Source organism: Musca domestica, unplaced genomic scaffold (assembly GCF_030504385.1).
Source record: "Musca domestica strain aabys unplaced genomic scaffold, Musca_domestica.polishedcontigs.V.1.1 24, whole genome shotgun sequence".
In the NCBI taxonomy this organism is placed as follows: Eukaryota; Metazoa; Arthropoda; class Insecta; order Diptera; family Muscidae; genus Musca; species Musca domestica.
Genome location: NW_026712272.1, coordinates 10,917,632 through 10,938,413, shown reverse-complemented (window position 1 = coordinate 10,938,413; position 20,782 = coordinate 10,917,632). Strand labels below are relative to the sequence as shown.

Genomic DNA, 20,782 nt, shown 5'->3' with positions numbered 1-20,782 from the left:
ATGCAACTCTTTAGCTCTTTGAGTCTATTCTCTTTTTGTTGCGGTGTAAGTTCTCATTTTCAATATTTGACGAATGGAATATTGCGATATTTTTAGCTCCCGAGCCATTTTTCGGCCACTGCGACGCGGGTTTAGATCAAGTCGCTTCTTTACTTTTCGAACCATTTCTGCTGATGTTGATCGATGAGCTGAGTCGTTGTATGGTCGGCCTCGCATAACAAGCATAATTTTTAAAGTCTTCCTTAGTGTTTTTTAAAGAATTTGATTTCAAGGATCTATTGACAGAAATTCGTGAATTTTTTATACAAATATTGTGGGTTTTTATAAACATTTTTAACAACCTCTTGACTGAAACTAGTGGATTCATTAAGAAAATTGTGAATGACCCTCTGACAGAAAATGTGGATTTAATAAAAAAACTTTTTATTAAAAATCGAAGATTTTTTACTGAATTTTAAGACTAAATTCGTGGACTTTTTAAAGGAACTTTAGGCCAAATATTGCGGATTTTTTTAAGGCAAATTTATTAAGGCACCTTCTGATCAATGTCCTGAAAGGGATTTGATTTTCATACCCTACATCACAAGGTGGTCAGGGTATTATGTCTTTGTGCATTTGTTTGTAACAGACAAAAGGAAACGAGATAGACCCATAGTTCCTTTTAATGATCTGCATGAAATCACATTCTGAGTCGATTTATGCATGTCCGTCCTTCCGTCTGCCCATGTATTTTTGTAAACAAAGTACAGTTCGCATTTATTGCCCGATCCAGATGAAATTTTGCACAAATCATTTGTTTGGCCCAAGGACGAATCATATTGAAATTGGAGATAATCGGTAAAAATTTAGATATAGCTCCTATATATATCTTCGTCCGATTTGCCTTTTATTGTGCACCAAACGTGTAATATCAGCCCGAATTGTATGGAATTTGCATATATACCCAAATTAAGCCTGAAAATAAGTATGCTAAATTTGATCGGAATCGGTTCAGATATAGCTATAGCTGCCATATATAACTTCGTCCGATATACGTTTTATTGTGCACCAAACGTCTAATATTTGTCAGAATGTGATGGAATTTGGCACTTACGACCGAATTGAGTGTAGAAGGTAGTATGTCAAATTTGATGAAGATCGGTTCAGATATAGCTATAGCACCCATATATACTGTTCATCCGATTTGTTATATTTGTTACCCACAGCCGTAATATGCACCCCGTAACAACGATATTCAGGGAAATATATCAAATACAGCTCAGAAATATCTTTGCCAAATTTTATCAAGTTCGGTTCAGATTTACATATAGCTCCCATATATATCTTTATCAGAATTCAAATTAATTGTGCACCAAATCGGCAATACAAGTTCGAATTTAAAAGATACAAATGCTTCGGCACATTTAGCCCTTTGAACTTTTGATTGTATTCTCCCATAAAAACTTTTAATTGTTATGTGGAGCTCCACTAAATTAGCAAAGTGGTGTAGGGTATCAGAAAGTCGGTCCCGCCCGACTTTAAAACTTTCTTTACTGGTTTTTTTACAAATTCTTTTTCCCATTTCGTCCTCTGTAAATTCTTATAAACCGCAAAAAGTGTGAGTTAACTTTTTAATCAGAGTATGGCCCTCCAAATATTCTATATAAAATATATTTTATGAAACTTGAGATTTCAACCTTTATACTTTTTTAAAACTGTGGGCTAAATATCCATGATTTTTTATTTTTCAAAAATTCTGTGAAATGTGAGAATTTTTGTATCATTGACTTAGGAATAAACTATTAATCTATCTTTTTTTTATAAAAACCCTATTAATTCCATCTCAGCATTCAAAATCCTCACCTTTTTATTCTCCCCAATCGTCTGAAAATTTATAAAAAATTACTAAGTTTGATCAATTTTATAAAATATAGAATTCGCATTGCATAAATAACTTTTTCGATCATGATAAGCCATCCACTTCCATTCTATGATTGATGTAAAAATAAAAGAAAAAAACAAACAATCTATAATTATAAAAAATGAATTATTGCAAAGGTTAGCTGTCAATTTCATGTGCGGTTGAAAGAGTTTTCTAATAAAAATATGAAAATATGGTACAATACAGTAGTTCGAACTACAACCCACACGAAGCGGCGACAACAACATCACATAACAACAATAGAAAAAAAAACTTTCAAATAAATCGAAAGTGTTTCGGTTTTCTTAACGCGCTAATCATGATGGTGGCGCTTTATTGTTACTGGCAAATGGTGTCGCTTATTTAACTCCCCCAAAGAACATGGCTAGAGGTTCTGTTTGCTCCTTGAATTCGGAGTGGAATGAATGCGAGTGTGTGTGTGTGTGTTCTGTTTTCAAATGAGCTTTAAAGCATGTTTGCTGCAATATCACAATGCACGTCATATACCTACAGAACGAACACGCCCACTGAAGTAATTTTTGCAATTAGCTAACGCCAGATGACGCCAGAGTCGGTTTTTTGCGCTTTCGTTTTTTCAATAATCGAAAGAGAACAAAAATGAATCAAATGCATGTTTCTAGCATCGACAATGAAATTGATGGAGGGACGGATGCATGGAGTGGCTGCCTGGGTGACTGACTGACTGACGAACTGACTGAGTGACGGCTTGCCTGTTTGCCAACTATAAAAACGAAACCAAAGAATGAAAATGGCAAACGGGCGCTAAATGAAATTGACACTTCATTTTTGCAAAAAAAAAAAAAAAAAAAAAAAATCGACAAAACAAAAAACGACAACACAAAAGCCGCACAACAACACGGTCATGACAACAACAGCAACAATGCTAGCTAATGCCAATAGTTGTTGCCGCTGCTGCCTTGAGTTCTTGCTCTAAGGCTGTTTGTTCTTCACAGCCTTTGTTGGCTTGTTAAGCTCATTGATCGTTTTGTTGTTGTTGTTGTTTTTCCATGCCAATATGCCATTCTTATGGCATAGACATGCAAACAACTGCAGTTGCTGTTCGGTTTTTTTTTTTGCTGCGAAAATATGCAGACAACCGTCACCAACAACAACCCACATATGTCAGGTTAAGAGTTGAAATCAAGTATACGTTGCTATTTTTCCAATTGCAGTTAGCGCATTTTGTTGTTGTTGTTGTTATGGTATGGTTGCCTTAAGAAGTTAGTATTTTTTTTGGTTCCAAAGAAAACAGTAGCTGTTCCTCCAAAAAGGTTGCCTCAGGCCGGAATTAAATTATGGACCATGGAGCTGATCCATTGGGGAACAGAAGTGTATGTGGGAGCGCAATGAAAACCCTCAAGAGATTTTTTTTACATAAGACCTCCGGAACGAAGAACTTACAGGAGGTCTTCTTAGAATAGAAGAGCTAGAAGATGTCTTCTATGTGTGGTGGGCCTAGGGATGATTTTCTGCGTATGGGTTTCCTTTAATAGAATTTCTTTCAGAATTTTCAATTTTCAGAAGACTCGATGAAGGTCTTTCTTAAAAGAAGACTTTCAGAGTTCTTTAAGGCATTGAAGTTGCTATAGATAGCTCATTTAAAAAAGTTCTCCGGAAGTTCTCCTAAAAAAGAAAAGAATTTCTTTTGTTCTAGTTGTTCCTCCAAAAAGTTGCGCCAGGCCGGGAATTAAATTATGACTTATGGAGCTGGTCCAATTAGGACAAAAGGGGATGAAGAAACAGAAAAAAGGGTGAGGAATTCTTGGAATCACAGAAGACTTTCCAAAGGTCTTCAATGCATAGAAGACCCTCTAGAGATTTCCTTTAAAGAAGACCCCGGAACGAAGGACTTACAGGAAGTCTACTTCCATCTTCTATTTGTGGCGGACCTGGGGGTGATTTTCTGTGTATGGTTTTCCTTTAATAGAATGTCTGTTAGAATTTTCAATTTCCAGGAGACTCTGTGAAGATCTTCCTCCAAAGAAGTCTTTCAGAGGTCTTTAAAAAGAAGTGAGGTTCTACTAAAAAAGAAGTGAGTTTCTTTTTTGGTCCTAAACAAAAGAGTAGCAGTAGTAGGGAATTAAATTATGACTTATGGAGCTGGTCCATTTTGGTCCAAAAGGGGATGGAGAAACAGAAATGAGGGTGAGGAGTTCTTGAAATCGTAGAAGACTTTCCAAAGCTCTTCAATGCATAGAAGACCCTCTAGAGATTTCCTTTAAAGAAGACCACCGGAATAAAGAACTTACGGGAGGGGTATTATGAATAGAAGAGCTAGAGCAGATATTTTATAGGTTTGGGACCTATTGGTAGTTTTCTGTGTTTGGGGTTCCTATAATAGAACACCCTTTTAGAATTTTCAACTTCCAGAAGATTCTGTCAAGATCTTCCCTAAAAAAAAGACTTTTAGAGGTCTTTAATGCATAGAAGATTCTATAGAGATAAAAAACCTCCGAAGGGTGATGGGGAAACAGAAATGAGGTCATTATCACATAGAAGAATCTATAGAGATTCCCTTAAAAAAAGACCTCCGGATGATGTCCACCTGTAGAAGACCGACTCATCATTCAATAATTTTGTTAGTATTGAAGACCTGTTCTATCTCTTGAACAGGACTCAGAAAGTAGTGACCTTTTTTATTTAGTTCTAGACAAACCAAAAGCTGTTCTTCCAAAAAAGTTGCCTCAGGAATTAGTTCTGGTCCATTTAGGGGCAAAGGGGGATAGGGAAGCAGACATTTGGGAGAGTAGTTCTTAGAGTCGTAGAAGACTCTTTAGACAACACATTCAAAACCCTCTAGAGATTTTCTTCAAAGAAAATCCCCGGAATGAAGGACTTACAGGAGATCTACTATGAACAGATGAGCTAGGCGATGTCTTGTATGTGTGAGGATCCTAGGAGTGGTTTTCTATACCTTTTTCTTTAATAGAATATTTTTAAAATTTTTTAAATTCCAGAAGACTCTGTTAAAGTCTTTAAATAAAACTTTCAGGGGTCTTTAATGCATAGAATATTCTTTAGAGATTTCCTGTAAAAAAAAAAACATCCGAATGATTTTCACCTGTAGAAGACCAATCGTTTTTTAGCATTAAAGACCTATAGAAGGGATAGAAGAGGTTTTCAATACCAAAAATTTACTTTACAAAAAATAAAACAGCTAAGGAAGGAATCTTGAAAAATCCAAAAAAATATCGTCCAAAATCTAAAAAATATCGTCCAAAATATCTATACAAAGAAGTGTTTCTTCATTCATGTTTCTTCAGTCATTTTTTGTCGAAGGTTATAGTACCGGTTCGGAACTTCAAATACGGCAATTCCGGTTAATAATGTCGTTAAATTCATCAAAATACCGAATATATGGAGGTACCGTTATATGGTGTCTATACAAAGACAATTTTCCGTCATAACTTGAAGCACCCATTACGAACTTCAAATACGAAGAGAGATCTTCTTGTGTGGATTTTTAGACAATTCCATTGAAAAATATGGCTAAAATGATGAAAATACCGAATATCGGGAGGTTCCGTTATATGGGAGATATACGATATCGTGGACCATTACAGACAATTCTCTTTCTGGAGGTAATATACTCAGAATGAACTCCTGGTGAGAATTTCAGACAAATCCATTGAGAAATTTCGCTAAAATCATTAAAATACCGCTTAATGGGAGGGGGTACCATTATATGGGGGATATACAATATCGTGGGCCTATATAGACAATTCCCTTCCAAAGGGGTAAATTACTTGGCAGGAGCTCCTTGTGTGGATTTTCAGACAATTCCATTGAAAGTTGTGACTAAAAACTTAAAAATACCGAATATGTGGGGGTATCGATCGGTATAGTGGACCTATATACAAATTTATCTTCCAGGGTGTAAAGTACCCACAAAGTTATATGGGGACTATAGGATATCGTAGATCGATACAGCACATTTTCGAACTTGACCTGCCTGCATACAAAAAACAGATCTGTGCAAAGTTCTAGCTTCCAATCTTAAATTGTTTTGACTCTAGCGTGATTATAGCAGACGGACAGACGTGCGGACGGACAGGGCTACGCTGATCAAGAATATATATACTTTGTTGGGTTTAAAATTATTATTTCGTGGAGTTACAAACGGAATGACGAACTTAATATACCCTTCATACTATATATCGTGGAGGGTATAAAAAATGTTTTACTGAACTCTGGGTCTCCTACTGATGGACAACATCCGGAGGTCTTCTTTAGAGAAAGGGGTCTTCTGAATGGAAATTGAAAATTTCCCAAGGTATTCTTTTAAATGGGTTATACACAGAAAAGTCCCCTATAAATAGAAGACCTTCTCTAGGTCCCGTATTCATAAAAATCCTGCTGTAGTTCCTTTTGTTTAAAAGGAAGAAGGGGTCTTCTGGAATTCGGCAATTTCCCAGAGTATTTCATAGACTAGAATCTTAGGGTCGTAGAATACTTTCCAGAGGTTTTTAGACGATTGTTTCAATCGTTAGAACAGGTCTTCAATGCTAATAAAATACTCTTCTACAGATACACATCATCCTGAGGTCTTCATTAAAGAAAGATCTTGAAGGGGTCTTCTGGAATTAGACGTTTTTCAAGGGTAGTAAAAATATTTTTATATTCTCCAGGGCCCCCTGTAGAACCTTCTTTCGCTTTCAAAGATTGGAAGAACCCCCCGACGAAATAAATTTCATTTACCTCTACATGATTGGTTTAAGAGTAAGACCTTCAAGGTGTCTTTTGGAATTTGAAAAATGTCAGAGGTTATACATAGGCTAGTATATAGAAAACCACCTTTAGGTCTCCCAGACATATAACACCTCTTCTAGGACCTCTAAACATAAAATACCTCCTAAAAGTTCCTTCTTATGTTCCAAATGATTGAAAGAACTTAGCCTTCCCCCCTCCACGAATTGAAATTTCATTTGCCGCCACATGAGTTGTTGCATTTAATTATTTATTTTGAAAATTTACAGAACCAAGAACCAACACCACCACCAACAACAACAAAAATAACCAATACACCTAGTGTTTCGGAAACAACATTGTCTGTATGAAATGAACACAAAATTTCAATTGGTGTGAAATGAAACAAAAGACTTAAGACACAAACTTTAAAGATGCGACAGCCAAAGAAAAAAAGAACAGCAATGCCAGTGGTTGCTGTGGCGGCGATGGTGTTGGTGGTGTTGGCAATGAAACCTTAGACTTAAAACACAAACTTGATACGTGTGAAAATGAAGGTAAAAATCGAACGAAGAAAATACACAAAAAAATTGCAACCAAAAAAAAAAAAAAAAGAGGAGAGAAGCACACACGCTGTGACAGGATAACACCAACAGCTAACTGACACTCTTGTTTACCAAAGGCCCAGTTAATGTGAAGTTTGTTTTGTTTTCAGAGGTTTTTTTTTTTTTTTTTTTTTTTTTGGAGGGGCAAGAACAGTGGTGAGTTCGCTATTTATAATTTCAATTATTGCACAGTGGCTCCAAAAAAGAAATAATAATTTTCAATACTTACCACAATTGTTTTTTGGTTTGCTCCTTAAAGCTGCATTGTTGTTTTTCTTTCTCTATATCTGAAACGAAATAAAATGAGAACATTTATAAAAAGTTATAAAATCAATTCACATTTAAAACAAGTAAGCAAAGGCTATAGTCGTGCGGGACCGACCATGTGATACCCTACAACACTAGAATATATTTGAAGCCCCCTTCAAACATAGAGGCCTGCACTTCGCCGTGTTGTTATGTATTCGAAAAAAATTCACAAAAGTCATGGTCCATTTTACAGCTAAATATAATCCAATGGCCATCCAAAATGCTCGACTTCTTTCCTCTTTCAGGAATTTTTTTGTTTGTTCCATTTGAACCGCTGAATTTAAATCTTTATAACAGTAGGCTTTAATTCTCACCCTAACGCTAGCCCATGCAAAATTTCGTGAGGATCGGACGATAATTGCGACCTGTATGTAATACCCTCAACAATAGTGTTGGGGGTGTAGAAAAACTTTAAAAATTAACAATTCAAAATTCTAAGTCAAATTGAAAAAATCGCATGCGATAAAAAAATATGACGAAAATTTAAAAAAAAAAATGTAACAAAAAATATTCACTTTTTTATTGGCATATTTTTACGCGATTTCCTTTTATGTTGTCCTTTTCTGGCAATTCGGAATGGTCGAATTAATGAGAATTGTGAAAATCAGTCCAGCTGTTCTTGACTTATCAGCGATCTAACTAACATTCCCTTCTTTGATATCTGAGAGCTATAAAAGTGAGATTTTGGATATGAGCTCAATGTAGCGCTCAGAAATGACATTTTCGTGTATTTGTGATTTCGCCAGGATAAAAAATATTTGCGGTTCAGTGGAAATTTTTTTATTTTTTACAAAAAAAAAAAAATATGGTCTATGTTACCCGCTAAATGTGGTCCGATGACCATCCAAATTTGTACGCTTCTGTCCAGTCCTAAACTCTAACTCCATGCAAAATTCCGCGCCGATTGGTCTATAATTGTGGCCTGTAAATCAATTGCAAAATCAAGCCTTTTTTTCTCTTTTTGGTCCATTTCAACCCCTAAATATTTTGCGGTCATCTCCAAAAACAATACGGTTCTATTCTGACCCTAACACCACCTCTATTTTCATTTTCGTGAGAATCGGGCCATAATTGCGACCTGTAGCTCGATTACAAATTAACATGGACCGACGGACGGACGGACATACATAGCTAGTAAAGACTCAGCTCGGCGAGATAGGAAGATCCATATATACTTTCCTATGTGGGAAATCAATATTTTTAGAGGTGTTACATAATTGTTGTAGGGTATAAAAAGTTACAAGTTTTAGATTTTGGGAATATTAAATTTTAAAAGGCGATTTGTAGTCTTGAATTGTTTAAGCCACCAGTCATACGGCTGCAGAGGTTATATATCATTTGATATTCGATTTGATCCAAATTTGGTGCATCGTTATATATTTCGACTGTGCGACAAAATTCAGTTTTTCCAATAATTATGGGAAAAATCCAGCAGATTATGAAAGTTGAGCTAAAAAAAGAAGACATGTGTATCGACATCTTGAAGGTACCCATTGCAAAGTAGCCAAAGTATAGGGGACAAGTTCCCCCCTTTTCCACACATTTGGAAATTTTCTGAGTAAGACTCTTCGGAATCCGTACATTTTACATATTTAGCGTCATGGGCCATCCTTTGTGTCTCGTCCCATCGCCCGTTAGCGTGATACTGGTAGCGAAGCCCGACGTCAAGGAAGTGGACGGAAGAAAACAGCAACATTAGCAGAAATTGTTCGAAAAGTAAAGAAGCGACTTGATCGAAACCCGCGTCGCAGTGGCCGAAAATTGACTCGTGAGCTGAATATATCGCAATATTCCATTCGGCAAATATTGACAAATGAGCTCGGGGTAAAGTCATTGAAATTCCAAAAAGTAAAAGATTTGACACCGCTAGAAAGAGAAAATAGACTCAAAAGAGCTAAAGAGTTGCTGCGCTTGGCTGAAAGTTGTGAACTGCCGAATTTGGTTTTCTCCGATGAGAAAACATTGGCTGTCCAGCAGTTTGTAAACTTAACAAAATTATCGTGTTTACTCTCCAAAGAGGTCAGCTGAAAATGTGCACCTTCGGTTGGCCACCAGAACTCAAGCGCCGGCCATGGTGATGGTGTGGGCCGCCATAACAGCCGATGGTCGCTCTCCGCTCGTATTTATCGACCGTGGCATCAAAATAAACGCCGAATATTATCGCGAAAATATTCTGGAGGGTGTATTAAAGCCGCAGACCTTGGACATTCCAACAGGACTCAGCACGCGTCTCCCAAAAATGGTTACTAAATGAGGTTCCTCGCTTCATTTCCAGGGCACAACGGTCACCAAAATCTCCGAATACCAATCCGTTGGACTATTGTGTCTGGAGTATTTTGGAAAGCAAGGTTGGCTCTAAAAAATACCAAAGTGTCGATCACCTCAAGCAAGCGGAATGGGCTAAAATACAGCGGAACAACATTTAGGCCGTTTGAAGGCCATAAATCGTGCCAAAGGTGACCAATTCCAACCAATCTAAACTTATTCTAAAATTTGATGATATTTTCGACATTTTTTGCTTTCATTCAAGGAATGTAAAAATTATGTCGTTTGACTTTGTTGCAGTTTTTTATGTCACCTTGTAGATACACGTTGTCTAATAACCCCATATAGCAGTACCTCCTGATGTTAGGTACTTGGATGATTAAAGCCACATTTTTTATACCCTCAGCCATATGGCTACAGAGGTTATATATCATTTGATAGGGTCGAAGCGTGCCTAGTCTCTTTTTACCAAATCCGTTTCAGAACATTAGGAGTCGATCTAGCGATGTCCGTCCGTCTGGCTGGTGCGCACGATAACTCTCGAAGGGAGTATCCGATTTGGTCCACACTAGGGACATCGTAATATTTTTGTCAAACTTAGATCGAGTTCGGAGATGGGCAATATCAGTCCACTCCTGCTGGTACCTCCACCACAAAAGGTCGACATTTTCAAAAAATATAATTTTTGCACAGAAAGTGAAAGGATAATCCGATTTTGCTTCAACTTTGCAAATCCTAATATTTTCGTCAGTGCTAGGTCAGGTGTGCAAATGGATAATATCGGTCCACTCCATCAACTACCTCCCCCACAAATGGTCAAAATTTTTGAATAATTACAAGAGTCCGATTGTCTTCAAATTTCGCAAATCCCAATATTTTTTATTAACCCAAGATCGAGATCGGAGATGGACACTATCGGTCCATTCCTTCTGGTACCTTCCACACAAAATGTCAAAATTTTCAAGAAAATAATTTATTGCACAGAAAGAGAAAGGATAATCCGATTTAGCTCTAACTTTGCGAATCTTAGTATTTGCATCAGTGCGAAAATGGATAATATCGGTCAACTCCAACAAGTACCACCCCCACAAAAGGTCAAAATTTTGAATAATTACAACTCTTATAAAATGTGATATAAGAGTCCGATTGTCTTAAAAATTCACACATCCCAATAATTTCATTAACCCAAGGTCTGGGGGTGAAAATGGATTTTATCGGTCCACTTCTTCTGGTACCTTCCCACAAAAGGTCGAAATTTTCAAAAAATATTTTTTCTACAACTTTGCAAATCCTAATATCAATGGCAGTTCTATGTCAGGTGCGAAAATGGACAATATCGGTCCACACCATCAGGTACCTCTCCCATAAAAGGTCGAAATTTTGAATAATTTCAACTCTTATATATATATATATTTATATATATATTATTATTATAGGTCCGATTGTCTTCAAATTGCACACATTCCAATAATTTCATTAACCTAAGATCTGGTGCGAAAATGGAATAGATCGGTCAACTCCATCAAGTACCTTCCTCACAAAAGTTCGAAATTTTCAAAAAAAAAAAAAAAACATTCTCTGCAGAGAAAGAGAAGCAATAATCCGTTTTTGTTCCAACTTTGCAAATCCTAATATTTGCGTCAGAAAATGGACAATATCGGTCCACTCCATCAAGTATCTCCCACACAAAGGTTCAAGATTTTGGATATTTTTAATTTTCAGCCTTAAATAAAAAGCGAAATTAACATCCGATTACGTTCAAGACTTGCTATATCTCAATATTTCCAACAACATAATATCTGTTATAAAGATGGTAAAGATCGGACCATTCTTATTTGCTACCTGCTCATAGAGTTCAAGATTATGAAAAACAAAACGATCAAAGAAAGCGAAATAACCATTCAACACTCTTCAAAGTTCACACATACAAACAAAATCTGTTATGTGGACGATATATATCTGTGAACCCCTTCTGGTACCTCACTCACAAAGAATCACAATATTCAACACTTTTATCAATATTGGTACATTCCTTCGGAACCTACTCCATAAGGGTTAAAAATTTGAATAATCATAACAGCAGGCAAAATATTTTTAAATAATCGTACATTGGCTGAGGGTATACTTCTGTCGGCAAAACCGACGGATACTCTTTAATTTGTTAAATTGTTATTTGTTTAAATGGTATTTGAGGGGCTTTCCAAACTGTGGATAATTCAGTGAATATTGAAAGTGAATTTTAATCCATGAAGATAATCTCCACCATTCCATTGGTAATAATTAGTTCATAAAATGTTAGTTTCCCATATAATTTCAATTCATAAATGCAAAACTTTGAGAAGTTCACAAAAATCTCTCTCCCATTACATTTTCATAATTCCCAACAAATAAAAGCGCATTTAATTTAAGCATTCACACATTGTTTGCACCTCTTCGTTTATTTTTTCTCAGCAAATTCCCAGTCAAATGGGTTTTCCAATAAAAGCGAAAACTTATTTTCTACTTTGGTAGTTGGCTGTCAGACTGTTACTTTTCAAACATTTGGAGTGCACATTGTCTATTTTTTTTATTAACTAATTTAACTGGTTTGCGAAAAAACCCCAAAAAAACAATGGAAAGTCAAACATTTTGACATGTTTTTTTTAAGAATGGTAAAATAAAGAGAGACAGGCATACAATAATACAGAAATATATATTTTTATTATTTGCAGAATTGAGAAGAAAAAACGTGAAATGAAAAACTAAATATTTTTTCCACAAAATTTGTATTTATATAAATGCATAAAAATGCAATGAGGTTTGCACTAAACACCAATACACTCATAAAACAGACTCTCATGAACAGGCCACCACCAACCACACATTCACATGTATCACAACAATAAGAAAAACCACTCTTTCCACATTCCAGAAGGCCTTCTGTAACTGCAAAAATATACAAGAGAAAACAATTCGAGAGGCACAAATAACCAAAGAGACACGAAGAGTGTGTGTATGAGAGAGAGAGAGAGAGCGAGTGAACAAAGGCACATGAAAATTGTTGTTTCCAGCCAAAGAGACACACGAAATACATTAAAACACAACAACGACGACGACGACAACAACTAATAAAAAGAGCCCCAATAAAAATAAAACGAAACTAACGAAAATAAACACCAATGTAAAACAAAAAATAAAAAAAAAGAAATATTTGCAAAAAAGGAAAGCAAAAAAGGAACATTAAAATGCTTTTGTTATTACTACATGGAGCTGAGACGAATACAATGCATACTTTGGCGGAATATGATGTGATGGTAGTGGGAGTTTGTTGAACAATAGGAATTATATAATCCGAAATAAGAATTAAGGGAATTATGGACAAAAGGAAAATTCATAATTCAAAACGAAAGACTTAGGACACGAACTTTTTTTTTATTTTGCACTGAACACCAATAATGGCATTTGGAGGAAAAGTGAATTGTAAATATTTTCATATTCACAGATGGGATTAGTTTTCGATGAATATTGAAATTTTAAAATACCATGGTTAGTCATATCCTGGCAGTTCCAGTGCTAGAATCATAGCAACTTAAAATAATGAATTATTCAATGTTTTGCCCATTGTTAGACACTTTTTTTATACCCACCACCATAGTATGGAGGGTATATTCAGATTGCCTTTTCGTTTGTAACACCCCGAAATATAAAATTCTATGTCGACTTGCCAATGTCCATCCGTCTGTGGAAATTACTCTAGCTTCCGAACGAAATGAAGTAAGTTGTTACAAATTTTTTCAAATGTGTATGATGTCTGCAGGACTATTGGTATTGAAAATGGGCCATGTAGGTCCACGTCTTCGTATAGCCCCCATATAACGGTACCCACCCGATATTCGGTATTTTGATGATTTTAGCGATATTATTTACCGGAATTGTTTCAATTTTAGTATTTGAAGTTTTTATTAGATACTAAAGCATAAGACAGAAAATGGACCATGTAGGTCCACGTCTTGGTATAGCCCCCATACAACGGCAACCCCCCCGATATTAGGTATTTTGATGATTTCAGCGACATTATTTATTTAGCGGAATTATTTCATATTTATTATTTGAAGTTCGTAAAAGATACTACAGCCTATGCCAAAAAATTGCCTGTGCAGGTCCACGTTTTATAACACCCATGGTACCTCCCTATATTCGGTATTTTGATGATTTTAGCTACATCATAAACAGATTTTTTTTAAGTTTCGCATTTGAATATTGTAATAGTTTGTGACAAAAGTTGCCTATGCAGGTCCACGCCGTCGTATAGACCCTAACATACGGATACATTTGGTATTTTTAAGATTTTAATAGAATTTTCAACGGATTTTGTTTTTTGAAAATTAACAAATTTGTACCAAATGGTGGAGGGTATTCAAAGATCGTCCAGGCCAAACTTACAGCTTTTTTACTTGTTCATTATTCTAAAATCGTATTTATCGAACATTGACAAAAAATAAATAAGCCGAATTTTTGACATAATTTTCTGAAGTTTAATGCCTTTAAATAAAAGAAGTTGTGTGTTGATCGAAACACGTGGTACTTGTGGGGCAGGGAGCAAAATAAATGGTCTGATCTCTACCATCTTTATAAGAGATCTTGTGTTGATGGAAATATTGGGATGTACCAAGTCTTGAATGGAATCGGAAGTCAATTTCGCTTTTTTGAGCTTCACGGATATTCAAAATTTTGAGGCATTGTGGGGGATGTACCACAAGTAATGGTCCGATATATTCCATCTTAACACCAGACCTTGGGTTAATATAAATATTAGGATATGTGAAATTTGAAGACAATCGGTCTCTTACATCATATTTTTTTAGGATTTGTAATTATTCAAAATTTTGATCATTTGTGGAGGAGGTACTTGATGGAGTGGACCGATATTGTCCATTTTCACACTTGACCTAGCATTGACGCAAATTGAAAAGTTGGAGCAAAATCGGATTATCCTTTCTCTTTCTGTGCAAAAAAAATATATATTTTTTTTTTTTTTGAAAATGTCGACTTTTTTTTGGGGAGGTTCCAGAAGGAGTGGACCGATACCGACCGAACTCGATCTAAGTTTGACAAATATAATATTTTACAAAACTATTATCCTACGCATCAGCCAGCCAGACAGAGAGACGGACGGACGGACATCGCTAGATCGACTCCAAATGTTCTGAAATGGATTTGGTCCAAAGAGACAATGTGGTACCCTACAACACTACAATATGTTAGAAGCACCCTTGTGTCCAAATTAATTTTGGAAAATTTGCTTTTGAAATTATGTCGTAGAGTATTGCCCAGATATTACACATAGCTTTTTGACCAGGGACATTTGTCCAATATTTACACACTCCGTCGTGCTGTTAGTTGTTGTGGTCCATTGCTAGACTTCTTCCCTGTCTTTAACTCTCTTATTATGCAAAATTCCGTGTCGATTGGTTTCAATAGTGTGATCAGGAAATTTTTTTTCTTTTTATACCCTCCACCCTACTATTGAGGGTATATTAATTTTGTCATTCCGTTTGTAACTCCTCGAAATACTCATGTCAGACCTAACAAAGTATATATATTCTTGATCAGCGTAAAATTCCATGTCCGTCTGTCTGTCTGTCTGTCCGTCTGTCTGTCTGTTGTAATCACGCTATCTTTCGAACAAATTGAGAGAGAAGGCTAAAATTTTGCACACATGTATATTTATCCAGTAGGCAGGTTAAGTTCGTAAATGGGCCATGTAGGTCCAAGTTATTATACAGCCCCCCTATAACTGTACCTCCCGATATTCAGTATTTTGATGATTTTAGCGACATTATTCAAATTTGGCATTTGAAGTTCGTAATGAATACTACAGCCTAAGATAGAAAATTATCTGTGCAGGTCCACGTCTTCGTGTAGCCCCCATATAACGGTACCCCCCGATATTCTGTATTTTGATGATTTTAGCGACATTATTTACCGGGATTGTTTCAAATTTGACATGTGAAGATCGTAATGTATACTTCAGCCCATGCCAGAAAATTGTCTGCGCAGGTCCACGTCTTCGTATAGCCCCATATTCGGTATTTTATGGATTTTAGCTACATTATAAACTGATTTTTCTTCAAGTTTCGCATTTAAATATTGTAATAACTTATTGCCTATGCAGGCCCACGTCGTCGTAGAAGAATTCGGTATTCTTAAGATTTTAACAGAATTTTTAACGGTTTTTTTTTTTTCGAAATTGCCAAATTTGTACCAAATGGTAGAGGGTATTAAAAGTTCGTCCCGGCCGAATTTACAGCTTTTTTACTTGTTTTGGTTCATTTGAACCCCTAAATATTTTGCGATCATCTCCAAAAGCAAGAGGCCCCTATGTATCACCAAATTTAGCCTCATCTATATGATTGGCTATACAATATTTGGCTATACTCGTCAACGAAAACGGCATAAAAAAGCCAGAAGTTCGCCTTTTTATTATTTTGTATTACGCCTGTAAATAATGGAAGTGTTGGTATTTTTTCGCACAAAGGTAGTGGTCCATTCGGCTTTTTTAGTTGTTGGTCCATTTCAACCCCTAAATATATTGCGGACATCTTTAAAAATAATAGGCATATGGCCTTCTGACCCTAACTATACCCTTATCAAAATTTTCATGATCGGATCGGACGGTAATTGCAATCAATATATAATATCCCCAACCTGTGTTGTATATTTTGTTATATATATCCGACATATTTACTATCGGCATCTACGTAACGGTCAGAATTGACCTGTTCGTCTATTTGTGATTTCGCCGGCATTAAAAATATTCGCGGTTTAAAGATGATAATAAAATTTTACTTTTATTTAACACAAATGTTATGGTCTATTTCACCCACTAAATATTACCCGATAACCATCAAAATTGGAAGGCTTATACCCTCCTCTAAGCTCTAGCCCCATGCTAACTTCCGCGTCGATTGGCCTATAATTGCAACCTGTAGAGCAGGTTTTGGTCTATTTCAACCCCTAAATGTTATGCGATCATCTCCAAAAGAAATAGGCTTCTATTCTGGCCCTACACCTCCATTCTAAATTTCGTGAAGATCGGACCTTAATTGCGACCTGTAGAGTGATTATAAATTAACATGGACAGACGAACGGACGGACATTCATAGCTAGATCGACCCAGCTCGCCGAGATAGGAAGATCCATATATACTTTCCTATGTGGGAAAGCCATATTTCGAGGTGTTACATAATTTTTGACCCAATCAAACTTATAAAAAAAAATCCAAGACTTCAAAATATTTCATATATATTAAAAGCTATTTCGAAAAAATCCTTAGACCTTACCTATGCCACATATTAGGAATATTTTACCCTATCGCTTAGTAATAATGCATGGGTAGAATCTATATAAAATCCCGCTGAGATGGAAATGCTAACAATTGAATAAAGCCGATTAGCCAAAATCACAAGAATTGATAAAAACTAGAGCTCTTGAAAAGAACCGTACTCATGGTGGGGGCCCTTAAGACTCGCGCCATCACTCCACTGTTCTATGGTATATTAGCTTTGTCATTCCGTTTGTAACTCTTCGAAATATTCATGGTAGATCCTACAAAGTATATATATTCTGGATCAGCGTAAAATTCCCAGACAATTTAGCGAGGTCCGTCTGCCTGTCAGTTGTAATCGCCCTATCATTCGAACTAATTGCGATAGAAGGCTAAAATTTTTCACACATGTGTATTATACAAAAGGCAGGTTAAGTTCGTAAATGGGCCATGTTGGTCCACGTTTTCGTATTGCCCCCCCCTGTAACGGTACCTTTCATTATTCAGTATTTTGATGATTTTAGCGACTCTATTTGCCGAAATTATTTTAAATTTCGTATTTGAAGATCTTAAGGGGTCCTACAGCCTATGACAAAAAATTGCTTATGCAGTTCCACATCTTCGTATATCCCCCCGTATAAAGCTCATTATTTAAGCGGTATTTTTCGGAATTTGTTGATTTTTTTTTCAAGTTCCTTCCAAATGGTGGAGGGTATTTAAAGCTCGTCCGGCCGAAAAAAAGCTGCTTTTTTACTTGTTTTACATTATGTCCATGGTAACGATAATTTTTCGCTACTTCGAAAATCCATTTCTGTATACGTTCCGACCTTAAGGAACCTCTAGGTATCCTTACACTTAAAAGAAAGGAATGGAATAGGTTCTTGTCCATGTCCATGGTCAATTTATATTAAAATTTTAACAGTTTTCTGGACAGAATACAACAATTTCCAATTTTTTATTCCGGCTCTGATTTCTCACCCAACTTCAGAGAAATCAGTAAAAAAACAAGTTAAAAAGTATCAGTCGGTATTGCCGCCAGAGATATACCCTCAGCCTATGTTCGATTATCTAAATATATTTTGACTAGTGTTAAGGTTATTCAAACGTTTGACCCTCTATGGAGCAGATCCCAAAGGAATGGGCCAATATTGCCCATTTCCTATCGGACCCAAAATATGATGTAAATATTTCGACAGATGTGCCAAGTCTAAATGGAAGCGGATGTTAATTTGGCGATTTATGAGCTTCATGGGTACTCAAAATTTCAATATTTTGTGGGGGAGGTACTTGATGGAGTGGACCGATATTGTCCATTTTCACACCTGTCCTAGCACTGACGCAAATATTAGGATTCGCAAAGTCGGAGCAAATTCAGATTAGCCTTTCTCTTTCTGTGCAAAAAATTTGTTTTTTTGAAAATTTCGACCTTTTGTGGGGGAGGTACCAGAAGAAGTGGGCCGATATTGTTCATCTTAACACAAGACCTTGGGTTAATATAAATATTGGGATGTGTGAAATTTGAAGACAGTCGGACTCTTACATAACATTTTATGAGAGTTGTAATTATTCAAAATTTTGACCATTTGTGGGGGAGGTACTTGATGGAGTGGACCGATATTGCCCATTTTCACACCTGACCTAGCACTGACGCAAATATTAGGATTTGCAAAGTTGGATTATCCTTTCTCTTCCTGTGCAAAAAATATATTTTTTGAAAATTTCGACCTTTTGTGGGGGAGGTACAAAAAGGAGTGGACCGATATTGCCCCTCTCCGAACTCGATCTAAGTTTGGCAAAAATATTACGTTGTAGCCAATTTGGACCAAATCGGATACTCCCTTCGAGAGTTATCGTGCGCACCAGCCAGCCAGCCAGACAGACAGACGGACGGACATCGCTAGATCGACTTCAAATGTTCTGAAACGGATTTGGTCCAAAGAGACCTGGGGTCTAAAGCCGTTATTTCGACTAGGCACGTTTTGGCCGTATCAAATGATATATACCCTCTGTAGCCATATGGCTGAGGGTATAATAAAATGGTTTCAGACATAACTTTTTCTATTTGCCCGATAAACAAGGTCTTAGCATAAAATATAGATTCAACTTCAAAAAAACTGGATCAGGGTTAAAAGATTTTAATTTAGTTAAATAACGCTGAATCGCTCATTCCTTAACTTTAGGAACTCACTTTCTCTTAAACAAAAGACTTAAGACACGAACGCGACACTTCTTCACAAAGCCTACATTGAAGCGAGATTTCCTTCTTCACAGCGATTTTTTGTTACAAATCCAGTGACTCACCAAACACACCTCCCCAAATTCGACGACATAATCAGGAATGTCTGGATGCCATGAGAACGAAAAAAAGAGACTTAAATTAATGCAATGCAGCCACAGTGTGTAGCACGTTTTTTACTCTTCGCCTTTTTTGCTCATTGTTCATTTCAGTTGTTGTTGTTTTTGTTGCTGCTTTTCACTTGGGTTTGCTGTTGCTGTTATTCATTTGTGACACGCAATTTAAGGTATTTTGTACACAATGTCCATGTGACTGGCTAACTGACTGACTGAGTGGCATGAGTGCATGCGTGTATGGGTCTACAGAAAAAAAGACAGAACTCAAAAAGGAAAAAAACAAAAACCCCAAGACGAAATAACAATCACACAGCAAACACTCAGCTCAATGAAAGTCCAAACTAAAGGCGATGGGGAAGAAGACGAAAGATTTTCTTTGCCAAGAGTCGGACGGCAGAAGAGAAAAAAACAACCAAAAACCCCACACGCATCATGACATTAATGCATCTTGTGGCTTGTTATGTGAAGTTCCTACATTTAAATAGCTGTTTGGTTGTTGTTTTTTTTGTTGCTGCTGCTGTTGTCCCTAGCTCATTGGCATATGGCCTGAAATGGGATGTGATGTGGTGCAAAACACCATATGTAAAATATTGCCATGATTTTTTTAGCTGACATTTCCAAAGGCCTGGCCTGCCCTCTCTACCTACCCAATTGCCATGAAAATCACAAAGAGCGGGAGAAGTCCTCAGTCCGCATACCATACCCAATATGCCATACAATCTTAAGAGAGTTGTTCTTCAGCCTTGTGCTGCTAACATGCTGTGCTATTTAGTGTTTATATGGAAAATGATAACAAATCATTGCATTTGTTTATTGGCTTAAAATCGAGTGACATATACGCTCACGCACACCTCTTAATGTTACAAAATGACATTCCAGGCAATTCTAGTTTTTTAAAGTTTGCTAGTTGTTGTTTTCGTTTTGCTGAACTAGACGGCCTCCTTTTTGTAAGTCATAGCCAGGTTATAAATTTCTATCTACGGGTATTTTGTTCGAATTTATAACATCTATTAAATCTAAACATAATCATAATTTGTTGTCTCCAAACATGCAACATGTTTGGTGAGCCAATGTTACGTTCGTTGGCCGTTGAAGGGGAGGTGGTGAAAAATTCCACAAAACGAAAATAGGGGAAAAATTAAGGTGGAAAGGTTTTTCCTTAAGCTTTGTTTTGTAAGCTATGGGCTTGTATGGAATGTCTCAAAAAAGTGTGGGGGGATGGAGGTAAGGGAGGTAACAGGCAAGCTAAGAGAATACATATTAAAACGGATCCTAAAAAATATGTTAATCCAAAACTTTTAATATTTATATTTATTTAATATATATAATTTATTTAAT

The 20,782-nt window shown here is 36.3% G+C and overlaps 1 protein-coding gene across 2 annotated transcripts in view; it reads right to left on the bottom strand.

Moving 5' to 3' along the window:
* LOC101889753 (F-box/LRR-repeat protein 7) overlaps positions 1 to 20,782 on the bottom strand; it is a 109,571-nt gene that overhangs the window by 58,639 nt on the left and 30,150 nt on the right. The window contains exon 2 of one of the 2 annotated variants that reach the window (XM_011294247.3): positions 7,442 to 7,499. The exons of the other annotated variant lie outside the window; for it this stretch is intronic. The gene's annotated coding sequence lies outside the window, so the exon portion shown is untranslated. The remainder of the gene's footprint in view (positions 1 to 7,441; positions 7,500 to 20,782) is intronic. 2 annotated transcript variants of the gene reach the window in all.